The sequence below is a fragment of the Chaetodon auriga genome, chromosome 22 (assembly GCF_051107435.1).
Source record: "Chaetodon auriga isolate fChaAug3 chromosome 22, fChaAug3.hap1, whole genome shotgun sequence".
Classification (NCBI taxonomy): Eukaryota; Metazoa; Chordata; class Actinopteri; order Chaetodontiformes; family Chaetodontidae; genus Chaetodon; species Chaetodon auriga.
Window position 1 is genome coordinate 2,046,096 of NC_135095.1, and position 14,746 is coordinate 2,060,841.

Genomic DNA, 14,746 nt, shown 5'->3' on the forward strand with positions numbered 1-14,746 from the left:
GCTTGCACCACGGCGTGTGCGCACTGTTCCAGGGGGTGGCCTGGGCCAGCAAACGGTTGAACCTCATCGCTTCTCGGCCTTTTGGCTAAGATCAAGTGTAGTATCTGTTCTTATCAGTTTAATATCTGATATGTCCTCTATACGGGGACAACATATTAAATGGATTTTTAGCGCCGGGAGCTGAAAAAGGGGCTTGCTCCGTTCACTCCATGCATCGACCCGGTATTGCAGTGCCGCCGGGAACGGTGCACCTTCCTTCAGCCTTGTGCAAGAGCAAAAGCAAATCTGGACGCAGGCCGAGAGGGCCGTCGCTCGTCTTGACAGCGCATCAAGAGGCGAGGCTCAAAGCGGATGGCGCTCGTGGCATCGCAAGTCGGAGCGGCAGGAATTCAGCCTGTTGGCTGTTGACTGGGAACCCTGGCAGTCTCCTGCTCTCCCATCACTGTGTGTCTGCGGGGGAAGGGGGAAGGAGCAAAGGCGGGATGACGCCTGACAAAAATGCAGCCAGAGCTTGCAGTCGGGACAGTGCAACAAAGAGCGAGGCCTACCATGAGTGTAGTGACTGGGACGACACCAGTCTTGGCTGCCGTACAGGGGAGGGCCGTACTTACTCAGGTTTCTCTTCATATCGCACAAGTCTTTCGCCTTTTACTAAAGACTTCCGTGGAAAGGAACACCAATGAGTTGCACCTATTTTTGGATGGCTCTGCCACTTGGCTGAGCCTCGTTCATTTGTGAATATCAACAGCGCCCTCGGTCACACAAACACACGCACAAAGCGCTCAGGACTGAGCCACGGAGCGCCTGGGAGGAGGTGCCTCAGCGCCTGCCCTTCTTACGCGCAAGTCAAACGCTTGCACCACGCCGTGTGCGCGCTGCTCCAGGGGGTCGCCTGGGCCTGCAAACCGTTAGGGCTGCATGATTTGTGATAGTGGGGGACTGCGTACGCGCTCTCCTCTCATCATAGTGTTGAAGATAAGCAAAGTGGTCATTGACTGTGACCTGAATTCATCAGCTTTTAGACTGACGTGTTGTTGCAGCCCTGTGTTTGCTTTGCCAGAGACGGAGACTGCATGCCAGGTCACTGTTTGTTATGTTTCTCATGGAAAAAACGGAAACAAATTGACGTCCAAAGTGGGCGTACCACGCGTCTTAGTCAAATGACGGAAGTGTTTTGAACCTTTCAGAAACAGACAAAAGTGTCAGGGCACCTGACTGTGATGTAAGTTAGTCAGCTTTGCAGGACGCCAGTCAACATCTTTTGAGTCAATGTGATTCTCAGCAACAACCAGTGAAGGTCAGCTAATGCTAAGGGCACCTGACTGTGAGATTCTGCCTTGTCCTTACTGTGATGAGTTAGTCAGCTTTGCAGGATGCCAGTTAGAGAAAGTTTTGTGTCCCACAAGAAATTGTTATGAAATCTATGTTCAACATTTTTAATGATTATATTCTAAAAGATAAGTCAACTAATGAAAAGAAAAGAAAAGAAAAGAAAAGAAAGCTTTTGCAGGGGAGAGTTCCAAACACGCCTTTGTTTGATAATGTATGACCTGTTTTAGCTGAAGTAACAATTATGGAAAGATTGCAATGGTATTTAAATGGGATAGCTGAAACTTCCATGTCATCACGTCTAAGTAATTTGTGTACTTTGATGTTACCCCTGTAATGGACTTAATGAGCGTCAAAATGTTGAAAAATTGAAATTGTCTTCCGTGGAAGGGAACAGCAACGAGTTGCACTTCTTTTTTGATGGCTCTGCCACTGGGCTGAGCCTCGTGCATTTGTGAATATCAACAGCGCCCTCGGTCACACAAACACACACCAAACGCTCAGGGCTGAGCCAGGGAGCGCCTGGGAGGAGGTGCTAAGGCTGAGCCTCGTTCATTTGTGAATATCAACAGCGCCCTCGGTCACACAAACACACGCACAAAGCGCTCAGGACTGAGCCACGGAGCGCCTGCCCTTCTTACGCGCAAGTCAAACGCTTGCACCACGCCGTGTGCGCGCTGCTCCAGGGGGTCGCCTGGGCCTGCAAACCGTTAGGGCTGCATGATTTGTGATAGTGGGGGACTGCGTACGCGCTCTCCTCTCATCATAGTGTTGAAGATAAGCAAAGTGGTCATTGACTGTGACCTGAATTCATCAGCTTTTAGACTGACGTGTTGTTGCAGCCCTGTATTTGCTTTGCCAGAGACGGAGACTGCATGCCAGGTCACTGTTTGTTATGTTTCTCATGGAAAAAACGGAAACAAATTGACGTCCAAAGTGGGCGTACCACGCGTCTTAGTCAAATGACGGAAGTGTTTTGAACCTTTCAGAAACAGACAAAAGAGTCAGGGCACCTGACTGTGATGTAAGTTAGTCAGCTTTGCAGGACGCCAGTCAACATCTTTTGAGTCAATGTGATTCTCAGCAACAACCAGTGAAGGTCAGCTAATGCTAAGGGCACCTGACTGTGAGATTCTGCCTTGTCCGTACCGTCACATAGGTTGCCGTGTCCAGGACTTAGCCGCCTGTCAGTGGCACCTTCAATTCATACTTACCTGGCAGGGGAGATACCATGATCAACAAGGTGGTTCACCCATGGCGAGGCGCATCCATTGCACTGAGGGATGTGCTGACCGGTGCGAATTCCCCACATGTGGGAATCTCGACTGTATAATTTGTGGTAGTGGGGGACTGCGTACGCGCTCTTCCCTCATCATAGTGTTGAAGATAAGCAAAGTGGTCATCAGCAACTTAAATTCATCAGCTTTTAGAATGATATGTTGTTGCAGCCCTGTGGTTGCTTTTCAGTAACAGCCAAAAGAGTGATGGCACCTTACTGTGATGAGTTAGTCAGCTTTGCAGGATGCCAGTTAGAGAAAGTTTTGTGTCCCACAAGAAATTGTTATGAAATCTATGTTCAACATTTTTAATGATTATATTCTAAAAGATAAGTCAACTAATGAAAAGAAAAGAAAAGAAAAGAAAAGAAAGCTTTTGCAGGGGAGAGTTCCAAACACGCCTTTGTTTGATAATGTATGACCTGTTTTAGCTGAAGTAACAATTATGGAAAGATTGCAATGGTATTTAAATGGGATAGCTGAAACTTCCATGTCATCACGTCTAAGTAATTTGTGTACTTTGATGTTACCCCTGTAATGGACTTAATGAGCGTCAAAATGTTGAAAAATTGAAATTGTCTTCCGTGGAAGGGAACAGCAACGAGTTGCACTTCTTTTTTGATGGCTCTGCCACTGGGCTGAGCCTCGTGCATTTGTGAATATCAACAGCGCCCTCGGTCACACAAACACACACCAAACGCTCAGGGCTGAGCCAGGGAGCGCCTGGGAGGAGGTGCTAAGCTCCTGCCCTTCTTATGCGCAAGTCAAACGCTTGCACCACGGCGTGTGCGCACTGTTCCAGGGGGTGGCCTGGGCCAGCAAACGGTTGAACCTCATCGCTTCTCGGCCTTTTGGCTAAGATCAAGTGTAGTATCTGTTCTTATCAGTTTAATATCTGATATGTCCTCTATACGGGGACAACATATTAAATGGATTTTTAGCGCCGGGAGCTGAAAAAGGGGCTTGCTCCGTTCACTCCATGCATCGACCCGGTATTGCAGTGCCGCCGGGAACGGTGCACCTTCCTTCAGCCTTGTGCAAGAGCAAAAGCAAATCTGGACGCAGGCCCAGAGGGCCGTCGCTCGTCTTGACAGCGCATCAAGAGGCGAGGCTCAAAGCGGATGGCGCTCGTGGCATCGCAAGTCGGAGCGGCAGGAATTCAGCCTGTTGGCTGTTGACTGGGAACCCTGGCAGTCTCCTGCTCTCCCATCACTGTGTGTCTGCGGGGGAAGGGGGAAGGAGCAAAGGCGGGATGACGCCTGACAAAAATGCAGCCAGAGCTTGCAGTCGGGACAGTGCAACAAAGAACGAGGCCTACCATGAGTGTAGTGACTGGGACGACACCAGTCTTGGCTGCCGTACAGGGGAGGGCCGTACTTACTCAGGTTTCTCTTCATATCGCACAAGTCTTTCGCCTTTTACTAAAGACTTCCGTGGAAAGGAACACCAATGAGTTGCACCTATTTTTGGATGGCTCTGCCACTTGGCTGAGCCTCGTTCATTTGTGAATATCAACAGCGCCCTCGGTCACACAAACACACGCACAAAGCGCTCAGGACTGAGCCACGGAGCGCCTGGGAGGAGGTGCCTCAGCGCCTGCCCTTCTTACGCGCAAGTCAAACGCTTGCACCACGCCGTGTGCGCGCTGCTCCAGGGGGTCGCCTGGGCCTGCAAACCGTTAGGGCTGCATGATTTGTGATAGTGGGGGACTGCGTACGTGCTCTCCTCTCATCATAGTGTTGAAGATAAGCAAAGTGGTCATTGACTGTGACCTGAATTCATCAGCTTTTAGACTGACGTGTTGTTGCAGCCCTGTGTTTGCTTTGCCAGAGACGGAGACTGCATGCCAGGTCACTGTTTGTTATGTTTCTCATGGAAAAAACAGAAACAAATTGACGTCCAAAGTGGGCGTACCACGCGTCTTAGTCAAATGACGGAAGTGTTTTGAACCTTTCAGAAACAGACAAAAGAGTCAGGGCACCTGACTGTGATGTAAGTTAGTCAGCTTTGCAGGACGCCAGTCAACATCTTTTGAGTCAATGTGATTCTCAGCAACAACCAGTGAAGGTCAGCTAATGCTAAGGGCACCTGACTGTGAGATTCTGCCTTGTCCGTACCGTCACATAGGTTGCCGTGTCCAGGACTTAGCCGCCTGTCAGTGGCACCTTCAATTCATACTTACCTGGCAGGGGAGATACCATGATCAACAAGGTGGTTCACCCATGGCGAGGCGCATCCATTGCACTGAGGGATGTGCTGACCGGTGCGAATTCCCCACATGTGGGAATCTCGACTGCATAATTTGTGGTAGTGGGGGACTGCGTACGCGCTCTCCCTTCATCATAGTGTTGAAGATAAGCAAAGTGGTCATCAGCAACTTAAATTCATCAGCTTTTAGAATGATATGTTGTTGCAGCCCTGTGGTTGCTTTTCAGTAACAGCCAAAAGAGTGATGGCACCTTACTGTGATGAGTTAGTCAGCTTTGCAGGATGCCAATTAGAGAAAGTTTTGTGTCCCACAAGAAATTGTTATGAAATCTATGTTCAACATTTTTAATGATTATATTCTAAAAGATAAGTCAACTAATGAAAAGAAAAGAAAAGAAAAGAAAAGAAAGCTTTTGCAGGGGAGAGTTCCAAACACGCCTTTGTTTGATAATGTATGACCTGTTTTAGCTGAAGTAACAATTATGGAAAGATTGCAATGGTATTTAAATGGGATAGCTGAAACTTCCATGTCATCACGTCTAAGTAATGTGTGTACTTTGATGTTACCCCTGTAATGGACTTAATGAGCGTCAAAATGTTGAAAAATTGAAATTATCTTCCGTGGAAGGGAACAGCAACGAGTTGCACTTCTTTTTTGATGGCTCTGCCACTGGGCTGAGCCTCGTGCATTTGTGAATATCAACAGCGCCCTCGGTCACACAAACACACACCAAACGCTCAGGGCTGAGCCAGGGAGCGCCTGGGAGGAGGTGCTAAGCTCCTGCCCTTCTTATGCGCAAGTCAAACGCTTGCACCACGGCGTGTGCGCACTGTTCCAGGGGGTGGCCTGGGCCAGCAAACGGTTGAACCTCATCGCTTCTCGGCCTTTTGGCTAAGATCAAGTGTAGTATCTGTTCTTATCAGTTTAATATCTGATATGTCCTCTATACGGGGACAACATATTAAATGGATTTTTAGCGCCGGGAGCTGAAAAAGGGGCTTGCTCCGTTCACTCCATGCATCGACCCGGTATTGCAGTGCCGCCGGGAACGGTGCACCTTCCTTCAGCCTTGTGCAAGAGCAAAAGCAAATCTGGACGCAGGCCCAGAGGGCCGTCGCTCATCTTGACAGCGCATCAAGAGGCGAGGCTCAAAGCGGATGGCGCTCGTGGCATCGCAAGTCGGAGCGGCAGGAATTCAGCCTGTTGGCTGTTGACTGGGAACCCTGGCAGTCTCCTGCTCTCCCATCACTGTGTGTCTGCGGGGGAAGGGGGAAGGAGCAAAGGCGGGATGACGCCTGACAAAAATGCAGCCAGAGCTTGCAGTCGGGACAGTGCAACAAAGAGCGAGGCCTACCATGAGTGTAGTGACTGGGACGACACCAGTCTTGGCTGCCGTACAGGGGAGGGCCGTACTTACTCAGGTTTCTCTTCATATCGCACAAGTCTTTCGCCTTTTACTAAAGACTTCCGTGGAAAGGAACACCAATGAGTTGCACCTATTTTTGGATGGCTCTGCCACTTGGCTGAGCCTCGTTTATTTGTGAATATCAACAGCGCCCTCGGTCACACAAACACACGCACAAAGCGCTCAGGACTGAGCCACGGAGCGCCTGGGAGGAGGTGCCTCAGCGCCTGCCCTTCTTACGCGCAAGTCAAACGCTTGCACCACGCCGTGTGCGCGCTGCTCCAGGGGGTCGCCTGGGCCTGCAAACCGTTAGGGCTGCATGATTTGTGATAGTGGGGGACTGCGTACGCGCTCTCCTCTCATCATAGTGTTGAAGATAAGCAAAGTGGTCATTGACTGTGACCTGAATTCATCAGCTTTTAGACTGACGTGTTGTTGCAGCCCTGTGTTTGCTTTGCCAGAGACGGAGACTGCATGCCAGGTCACTGTTTGTTATGTTTCTCATGGAAAAAACGGAAACAAATTGACGTCCAAAGTGGGCGTACCACGCGTCTTAGTCAAATGACGGAAGTGTTTTGAACTTTTCAGAAACAGACAAAAGAGTCAGGGCACCTGACTGTGATGTAAGTTAGTCAGCTTTGCAGGACGCCAGTCAACATCTTTTGAGTCAATGTGATTCTCAGCAACAACCAGTGAAGGTCAGCTAATGCTAAGGGCACCTGACTGTGAGATTCTGCCTTGTCCGTACCGTCACATAGGTTGCCGTGTCCAGGACTTAGCCGCCTGTCAGTGGCACCTTCAATTCATACTTACCTGGCAGGGGAGATACCATGATCAACAAGGTGGTTCACCCATGGCGAGGCGCATCCATTGCACTGAGGGATGTGCTGACCGGTGCGAATTCCCCACATGTGGGAATCTCGACTGCATAATTTGTGGTAGTGGGGGACTGCGTACGCGCTCTCCCCTCATCATAGTGTTGAAGATAAGCAAAGTGGTCATCAGCAACTTAAATTCATCAGCTTTTAGAATGATATGTTGTTGCAGCCCTGTGGTTGCTTTTCAGTAACAGCCAAAAGAGTGATGGCACCTTACTGTGATGAGTTAGTCAGCTTTGCAGGATGCCAGTTAGAGAAAGTTTTGTGTCCCACAAGAAATTGTTATGAAATCTATGTTCAACATTTTTAATGATTATATTCTAAAAGATAAGTCAACTAATGAAAAGAAAAGAAAAGAAAAGAAAAGAAAGCTTTTGCAGGGGAGAGTTCCAAACACGCCTTTGTTTGATAATGTATGACCTGTTTTAGCTGAAGTAACAATTATGGAAAGATTGCAATGGTATTTAAATGGGATAGCTGAAACTTCCATGTCATCACGTCTAAGTAATGTGTGTACTTTGATGTTACCCCTGTAATGGACTTAATGAGCGTCAAAATGTTGAAAAATTGAAATTATCTTCCGTGGAAGGGAACAGCAACGAGTTGCACTTCTTTTTTGATGGCTCTGCCACTGGGCTGAGCCTCGTGCATTTGTGAATATCAACAGCGCCCTCGGTCACACAAACACACACCAAACGCTCAGGGCTGAGCCAGGGAGCGCCTGGGAGGAGGTGCTAAGCTCCTGCCCTTCTTATGCGCAAGTCAAACGCTTGCACCACGGCGTGTGCGCACTGTTCCAGGGGGTGGCCTGGGCCAGCAAACGGTTGAACCTCATCGCTTCTCGGCCTTTTGGCTAAGATCAAGTGTAGTATCTGTTCTTATCAGTTTAATATCTGATATGTCCTCTATACGGGGACAACATATTAAATGGATTTTTAGCGCCGGGAGCTGAAAAAGGGGCTTGCTCCGTTCACTCCATGCATCGACCCGGTATTGCAGTGCCGCCGGGAACGGTGCACCTTCCTTCAGCCTTGTGCAAGAGCAAAAGCAAATCTGGACGCAGGCCCAGAGGGCCGTCGCTCGTCTTGACAGCGCATCAAGAGGCGAGGCTCAAAGCGGATGGCGCTCGTGGCATCGCAAGTCGGAGCGGCAGGAATTCAGCCTGTTGGCTGTTGACTGGGAACCCTGGCAGTCTCCTGCTCTCCCATCACTGTGTGTCTGCGGGGGAAGGGGGAAGGAGCAAAGGCGGGATGACGCCTGACAAAAATGCAGCCAGAGCTTGCAGTCGGGACAGTGCAACAAAGAGCGAGGCCTACCATGAGTGTAGTGACTGGGACGACACCAGTCTTGGCTGCCGTACAGGGGAGGGCCGTACTTACTCAGGTTTCTCTTCATATCGCACAAGTCTTTCGCCTTTTACTAAAGACTTCCGTGGAAAGGAACACCAATGAGTTGCACCTATTTTTGGATGGCTCTGCCACTTGGCTGAGCCTCGTTTATTTGTGAATATCAACAGCGCCCTCGGTCACACAAACACACGCACAAAGCGCTCAGGACTGAGCCACGGAGCGCCTGGGAGGAGGTGCCTCAGCGCCTGCCCTTCTTACGCGCAAGTCAAACGCTTGCACCACGCCGTGTGCGCGCTGCTCCAGGGGGTCGCCTGGGCCTGCAAACCGTTAGGGCTGCATGATTTGTGATAGTGGGGGACTGCGTACGCGCTCTCCTCTCATCATAGTGTTGAAGATAAGCAAAGTGGTCATTGACTGTGACCTGAATTCATCAGCTTTTAGACTGACGTGTTGTTGCAGCCCTGTGTTTGCTTTGCCAGAGACGGAGACTGCATGCCAGGTCACTGTTTGTTATGTTTCTCATGGAAAAAACGGAAACAAATTGACGTCCAAAGTGGGCGTACCACGCGTCTTAGTCAAATGACGGAAGTGTTTTGAACCTTTCAGAAACAGACAAAAGAGTCAGGGCACCTGACTGTGATGTAAGTTAGTCAGCTTTGCAGGACGCCAGTCAACATCTTTTGAGTCAATGTGATTCTCAGCAATAACCAGTGAAGGTCAGCTAATGCTAAGGGCACCTGACTGTGAGATTCTGCCTTGTCCGTACCGTCACATAGGTTGCCGTGTCCAGGACTTAGCCGCCTGTCAGTGGCACCTTCAATTCATACTTACCTGGCAGGGGAGATACCATGATCAACAAGGTGGTTCACCCATGGCGAGGCGCATCCATTGCACTGAGGGATGTGCTGACCCGTGCGAATTCCCCACATGTGGGAATCTCGATTGCATAATTTGTGGTAGTGGGGGACTGCGTACGCGCTCTCCCCTCATCATAGTGTTGAAGATAAGCAAAGTGGTCATCAGCAACTTAAATTCATCAGCTTTTAGAATGATATGTTGTTGCAGCCCTGTGGTTGCTTTTCAGTAACAGCCAAAAGAGTGATGGCACCTTACTGTGATGAGTTAGTCAGCTTTGCAGGATGCCAGTTAGAGAAAGTTTTGTGTCCCACAAGAAATTGTTATGAAATCTATGTTCAACATTTTTAATGATTATATTCTAAAAGATAAGTCAACTAATGAAAAGAAAAGAAAAGAAAAGAAAAGAAAAGAAAAGAAAGCTTTTGCAGGGGAGAGTTCCAAACACGCCTTTGTTTGATAATGTATGACCTGTTTTAGGTGAAGTAACAATTATGGAAAGATTGCAATGGTATTTAAATGGGATAGCTGAAACTTCCATGTCATCACGTCTAAGTAATTTGTGTACTTTGATGTTACCCCTGTAATGGACTTAATGAGCGTCAAAATGTTGAAAAATTGAAATTGTCTTCCGTGGAAGGGAACAGCAACGAGTTGCACTTCTTTTTTGATGGCTCTGCCACTGGGCTGAGCCTCGTGCATTTGTGAATATCAACAGCGCCCTCGGTCACACAAACACACACCAAACGCTCAGGGCTGAGCCAGGGAGCGCCTGGGAGGAGGTGCTAAGCTCCTGCCCTTCTTATGCGCAAGTCAAACGCTTGCACCACGGCGTGTGCGCACTGTTCCAGGGGGTGGCCTGGGCCAGCAAACGGTTGAACCTCATCGCTTCTCGGCCTTTTGGCTAAGATCAAGTGTAGTATCTGTTCTTATCAGTTTAATATCTGATATGTCCTCTATACGGGGACAACATATTAAATGGATTTTTAGCGCCGGGAGCTGAAAAAGGGGCTTGCTCCGTTCACTCCATGCATCGACCCGGTATTGCAGTGCCGCCGGGAACGGTGCACCTTCCTTCAGCCTTGTGCAAGAGCAAAAGCAAATCTGGACGCAGGCCGAGAGGGCCGTCGCTCGTCTTGACAGCGCATCAAGAGGCGAGGCTCAAAGCGGATGGCGCTCGTGGCATCGCAAGTCGGAGCGGCAGGAATTCAGCCTGTTGGCTGTTGACTGGGAACCCTGGCAGTCTCCTGCTCTCCCATCACTGTGTGTCTGCGGGGGAAGGGGGAAGGAGCAAAGGCGGGATGACGCCTGACAAAAATGCAGCCAGAGCTTGCAGTCGGGACAGTGCAACAAAGAGCGAGGCCTACCATGAGTGTAGTGACTGGGACGACACCAGTCTTGGCTGCCGTACAGGGGAGGGCCGTACTTACTCAGGTTTCTCTTCATATCGCACAAGTCTTTCGCCTTTTACTAAAGACTTCCGTGGAAAGGAACACCAATGAGTTGCACCTATTTTTGGATGGCTCTGCCACTTGGCTGAGCCTCGTTCATTTGTGAATATCAACAGCGCCCTCGGTCACACAAACACACGCACAAAGCGCTCAGGACTGAGCCACGGAGCGCCTGGGAGGAGGTGCCTCAGCGCCTGCCCTTCTTACGCGCAAGTCAAACGCTTGCACCACGCCGTGTGCGCGCTGCTCCAGGGGGTCGCCTGGGCCTGCAAACCGTTAGGGCTGCATGATTTGTGATAGTGGGGGACTGCGTACGCGCTCTCCTCTCATCATAGTGTTGAAGATAAGCAAAGTGGTCATTGACTGTGACCTGAATTCATCAGCTTTTAGACTGACGTGTTGTTGCAGCCCTGTGTTTGCTTTGCCAGAGACGGAGACTGCATGCCAGGTCACTGTTTGTTATGTTTCTCATGGAAAAAACGGAAACAAATTGACGTCCAAAGTGGGCGTACCACGCGTCTTAGTCAAATGACGGAAGTGTTTTGAACCTTTCAGAAACAGACAAAAGTGTCAGGGCACCTGACTGTGATGTAAGTTAGTCAGCTTTGCAGGACGCCAGTCAACATCTTTTGAGTCAATGTGATTCTCAGCAACAACCAGTGAAGGTCAGCTAATGCTAAGGGCACCTGACTGTGAGATTCTGCCTTGTCCTTACTGTGATGAGTTAGTCAGCTTTGCAGGATGCCAGTTAGAGAAAGTTTTGTGTCCCACAAGAAATTGTTATGAAATCTATGTTCAACATTTTTAATGATTATATTCTAAAAGATAAGTCAACTAATGAAAAGAAAAGAAAAGAAAAGAAAAGAAAGCTTTTGCAGGGGAGAGTTCCAAACACGCCTTTGTTTGATAATGTATGACCTGTTTTAGCTGAAGTAACAATTATGGAAAGATTGCAATGGTATTTAAATGGGATAGCTGAAACTTCCATGTCATCACGTCTAAGTAATTTGTGTACTTTGATGTTACCCCTGTAATGGACTTAATGAGCGTCAAAATGTTGAAAAATTGAAATTGTCTTCCGTGGAAGGGAACAGCAACGAGTTGCACTTCTTTTTTGATGGCTCTGCCACTGGGCTGAGCCTCGTGCATTTGTGAATATCAACAGCGCCCTCGGTCACACAAACACACACCAAACGCTCAGGGCTGAGCCAGGGAGCGCCTGGGAGGAGGTGCTAAGGCTGAGCCTCGTTCATTTGTGAATATCAACAGCGCCCTCGGTCACACAAACACACGCACAAAGCGCTCAGGACTGAGCCACGGAGCGCCTGCCCTTCTTACGCGCAAGTCAAACGCTTGCACCACGCCGTGTGCGCGCTGCTCCAGGGGGTCGCCTGGGCCTGCAAACCGTTAGGGCTGCATGATTTGTGATAGTGGGGGACTGCGTACGCGCTCTCCTCTCATCATAGTGTTGAAGATAAGCAAAGTGGTCATTGACTGTGACCTGAATTCATCAGCTTTTAGACTGACGTGTTGTTGCAGCCCTGTATTTGCTTTGCCAGAGACGGAGACTGCATGCCAGGTCACTGTTTGTTATGTTTCTCATGGAAAAAACGGAAACAAATTGACGTCCAAAGTGGGCGTACCACGCGTCTTAGTCAAATGACGGAAGTGTTTTGAACCTTTCAGAAACAGACAAAAGAGTCAGGGCACCTGACTGTGATGTAAGTTAGTCAGCTTTGCAGGACGCCAGTCAACATCTTTTGAGTCAATGTGATTCTCAGCAACAACCAGTGAAGGTCAGCTAATGCTAAGGGCACCTGACTGTGAGATTCTGCCTTGTCCGTACCGTCACATAGGTTGCCGTGTCCAGGACTTAGCCGCCTGTCAGTGGCACCTTCAATTCATACTTACCTGGCAGGGGAGATACCATGATCAACAAGGTGGTTCACCCATGGCGAGGCGCATCCATTGCACTGAGGGATGTGCTGACCGGTGCGAATTCCCCACATGTGGGAATCTCGACTGTATAATTTGTGGTAGTGGGGGACTGCGTACGCGCTCTTCCCTCATCATAGTGTTGAAGATAGGCAAAGTGGTCATCAGCAACTTAAATTCATCAGCTTTTAGAATGATATGTTGTTGCAGCCCTGTGGTTGCTTTTCAGTAACAGCCAAAAGAGTGATGGCACCTTACTGTGATGAGTTAGTCAGCTTTGCAGGATGCCAGTTAGAGAAAGTTTTGTGTCCCACAAGAAATTGTTATGAAATCTATGTTCAACATTTTTAATGATTATATTCTAAAAGATAAGTCAACTAATGAAAAGAAAAGAAAAGAAAAGAAAAGAAAGCTTTTGCAGGGGAGAGTTCCAAACACGCCTTTGTTTGATAATGTATGACCTGTTTTAGCTGAACAATTATGGAAAGATTGCAATGGTATTTAAATGGGATAGCTGAAACTTCCATGTCATCACGTCTAAGTAATTTGTGTACTTTGATGTTACCCCTGTAATGGACTTAATGAGCGTCAAAATGTTGAAAAATTGAAATTGTCTTCCGTGGAAGGGAACAGCAACGAGTTGCACTTCTTTTTTGATGGCTCTGCCACTGGGCTGAGCCTCGTGCATTTGTGAATATCAACAGCGCCCTCGGTCACACAAACACACACCAAACGCTCAGGGCTGAGCCAGGGAGCGCCTGGGAGGAGGTGCTAAGCTCCTGCCCTTCTTATGCGCAAGTCAAACGCTTGCACCACGGCGTGTGCGCACTGTTCCAGGGGGTGGCCTGGGCCAGCAAACGGTTGAACCTCATCGCTTCTCGGCCTTTTGGCTAAGATCAAGTGTAGTATCTGTTCTTATCAGTTTAATATCTGATATGTCCTCTATACGGGGACAACATATTAAATGGATTTTTAGCGCCGGGAGCTGAAAAAGGGGCTTGCTCCGTTCACTCCATGCATCGACCCGGTATTGCAGTGCCGCCGGGAACGGTGCACCTTCCTTCAGCCTTGTGCAAGAGCAAAAGCAAATCTGGACGCAGGCCGAGAGGGCCGTCGCTCGTCTTGACAGCGCATCAAGAGGCGAGGCTCAAAGCGGATGGCGCTCGTGGCATCGCAAGTCGGAGCGGCAGGAATTCAGCCTGTTGGCTGTTGACTGGGAACCCTGGCAGTCTCCTGCTCTCCCATCACTGTGTGTCTGCGGGGGAAGGGGGAAGGAGCAAAGGCGGGATGACGCCTGACAAAAATGCAGCCAGAGCTTGCAGTCGGGACAGTGCAACAAAGAGCGAGGCCTACCATGAGTGTAGTGACTGGGACGACACCAGTCTTGGCTGCCGTACAGGGGAGGGCCGTACTTACTCAGGTTTCTCTTCATATCGCACAAGTCTTTCGCCTTTTACTAAAGACTTCCGTGGAAAGGAACACCAATGAGTTGCACCTATTTTTGGATGGCTCTGCCACTTGGCTGAGCCTCGTTCATTTGTGAATATCAACAGCGCCCTCGGTCACACAAATGCGCGCACAAAGCGTTCAGGGCTGAGCCACGGAGCGCCTGGGAGGAGGTGCCTCAGCGCCTGCCCTTCTTACGCGCAAGTCAAACGCTTGCACCACGCCGTGTGCGCGCTGCTCCAGGGGGTCGCCTGGGCCTGCAAACCGTTAGGGCTGCATGATTTGTGATAGTGGGGGACTGCGTACGCGCTCTCCTCTCATCATAGTGTTGAAGATAAGCAAAGTGGTCATTGACTGTGACCTGAATTCATCAGCTTTTAGACTGACGTGTTGTTGCAGCCCTGTGTTTGCTTTGCCAGAGACGGAGACTGCATGCCAGGTCACTGTTTGTTATGTTTCTCATGGAAAAAACGGAAACAAATTGACGTCCAAAGTGGGCGTACCACGCCTCTTAGTCAAATGACGGAAGTGTTTTGAACTTTTCAGAAACAGACAAAAGAGTCAGGGCACCTGACTGTGATGTAAGTTAGTCAGCTTTGCAGGACGCCAGTC

The 14,746-nt window shown here is 49.3% G+C and overlaps 17 non-coding genes across 17 annotated transcripts; all 17 read left to right on the forward strand.

The window, feature by feature from the left end:
• The first annotated feature begins 65 nt into the window (after nucleotides 1-65).
• Nucleotides 66-256, forward strand: LOC143315395 (U2 spliceosomal RNA). The gene has a single exon (XR_013075970.1). It is a non-coding gene; the product is annotated as a U2 spliceosomal RNA (small nuclear RNA).
• A 351-nt stretch (nucleotides 257-607) lies between these two features.
• On the forward strand, nucleotides 608-725 carry LOC143315512 (U5 spliceosomal RNA). Its single transcript, XR_013076083.1, has one exon. It is a non-coding gene; the product is annotated as a U5 spliceosomal RNA (small nuclear RNA).
• A 1,810-nt stretch (nucleotides 726-2,535) lies between these two features.
• On the forward strand, nucleotides 2,536-2,700 carry LOC143315340 (U1 spliceosomal RNA). Its single transcript, XR_013075915.1, has one exon. It is a non-coding gene; the product is annotated as a U1 spliceosomal RNA (small nuclear RNA).
• A 741-nt stretch (nucleotides 2,701-3,441) lies between these two features.
• Nucleotides 3,442-3,632, forward strand: LOC143315397 (U2 spliceosomal RNA). The gene has a single exon (XR_013075972.1). It is a non-coding gene; the product is annotated as a U2 spliceosomal RNA (small nuclear RNA).
• Nucleotides 3,633-3,983: 351 nt separating this feature from the next.
• LOC143315513 (U5 spliceosomal RNA) lies at nucleotides 3,984-4,101 on the forward strand. Its single transcript, XR_013076084.1, has one exon. It is a non-coding gene; the product is annotated as a U5 spliceosomal RNA (small nuclear RNA).
• A 679-nt stretch (nucleotides 4,102-4,780) lies between these two features.
• On the forward strand, nucleotides 4,781-4,945 carry LOC143315325 (U1 spliceosomal RNA). Its single transcript, XR_013075900.1, has one exon. It is a non-coding gene; the product is annotated as a U1 spliceosomal RNA (small nuclear RNA).
• Nucleotides 4,946-5,686: 741 nt separating this feature from the next.
• Nucleotides 5,687-5,877, forward strand: LOC143315398 (U2 spliceosomal RNA). Its single transcript, XR_013075973.1, has one exon. It is a non-coding gene; the product is annotated as a U2 spliceosomal RNA (small nuclear RNA).
• A 351-nt stretch (nucleotides 5,878-6,228) lies between these two features.
• Nucleotides 6,229-6,346, forward strand: LOC143315514 (U5 spliceosomal RNA). Its single transcript, XR_013076085.1, has one exon. It is a non-coding gene; the product is annotated as a U5 spliceosomal RNA (small nuclear RNA).
• A 679-nt stretch (nucleotides 6,347-7,025) lies between these two features.
• On the forward strand, nucleotides 7,026-7,190 carry LOC143315316 (U1 spliceosomal RNA). Its single transcript, XR_013075891.1, has one exon. It is a non-coding gene; the product is annotated as a U1 spliceosomal RNA (small nuclear RNA).
• Nucleotides 7,191-7,931: 741 nt separating this feature from the next.
• On the forward strand, nucleotides 7,932-8,122 carry LOC143315399 (U2 spliceosomal RNA). The gene has a single exon (XR_013075974.1). It is a non-coding gene; the product is annotated as a U2 spliceosomal RNA (small nuclear RNA).
• A 351-nt stretch (nucleotides 8,123-8,473) lies between these two features.
• On the forward strand, nucleotides 8,474-8,591 carry LOC143315515 (U5 spliceosomal RNA). The gene has a single exon (XR_013076086.1). It is a non-coding gene; the product is annotated as a U5 spliceosomal RNA (small nuclear RNA).
• Nucleotides 8,592-9,270: 679 nt separating this feature from the next.
• On the forward strand, nucleotides 9,271-9,435 carry LOC143315586 (U1 spliceosomal RNA). The gene has a single exon (XR_013076156.1). It is a non-coding gene; the product is annotated as a U1 spliceosomal RNA (small nuclear RNA).
• A 751-nt stretch (nucleotides 9,436-10,186) lies between these two features.
• Nucleotides 10,187-10,377, forward strand: LOC143315400 (U2 spliceosomal RNA). The gene has a single exon (XR_013075975.1). It is a non-coding gene; the product is annotated as a U2 spliceosomal RNA (small nuclear RNA).
• Nucleotides 10,378-10,728: 351 nt separating this feature from the next.
• On the forward strand, nucleotides 10,729-10,846 carry LOC143315516 (U5 spliceosomal RNA). Its single transcript, XR_013076087.1, has one exon. It is a non-coding gene; the product is annotated as a U5 spliceosomal RNA (small nuclear RNA).
• A 1,810-nt stretch (nucleotides 10,847-12,656) lies between these two features.
• LOC143315342 (U1 spliceosomal RNA) lies at nucleotides 12,657-12,821 on the forward strand. Its single transcript, XR_013075917.1, has one exon. It is a non-coding gene; the product is annotated as a U1 spliceosomal RNA (small nuclear RNA).
• A 737-nt stretch (nucleotides 12,822-13,558) lies between these two features.
• On the forward strand, nucleotides 13,559-13,749 carry LOC143315401 (U2 spliceosomal RNA). Its single transcript, XR_013075976.1, has one exon. It is a non-coding gene; the product is annotated as a U2 spliceosomal RNA (small nuclear RNA).
• A 351-nt stretch (nucleotides 13,750-14,100) lies between these two features.
• Nucleotides 14,101-14,218, forward strand: LOC143315517 (U5 spliceosomal RNA). The gene has a single exon (XR_013076088.1). It is a non-coding gene; the product is annotated as a U5 spliceosomal RNA (small nuclear RNA).
• The last annotated feature ends 528 nt before the right edge of the window (nucleotides 14,219-14,746 follow it).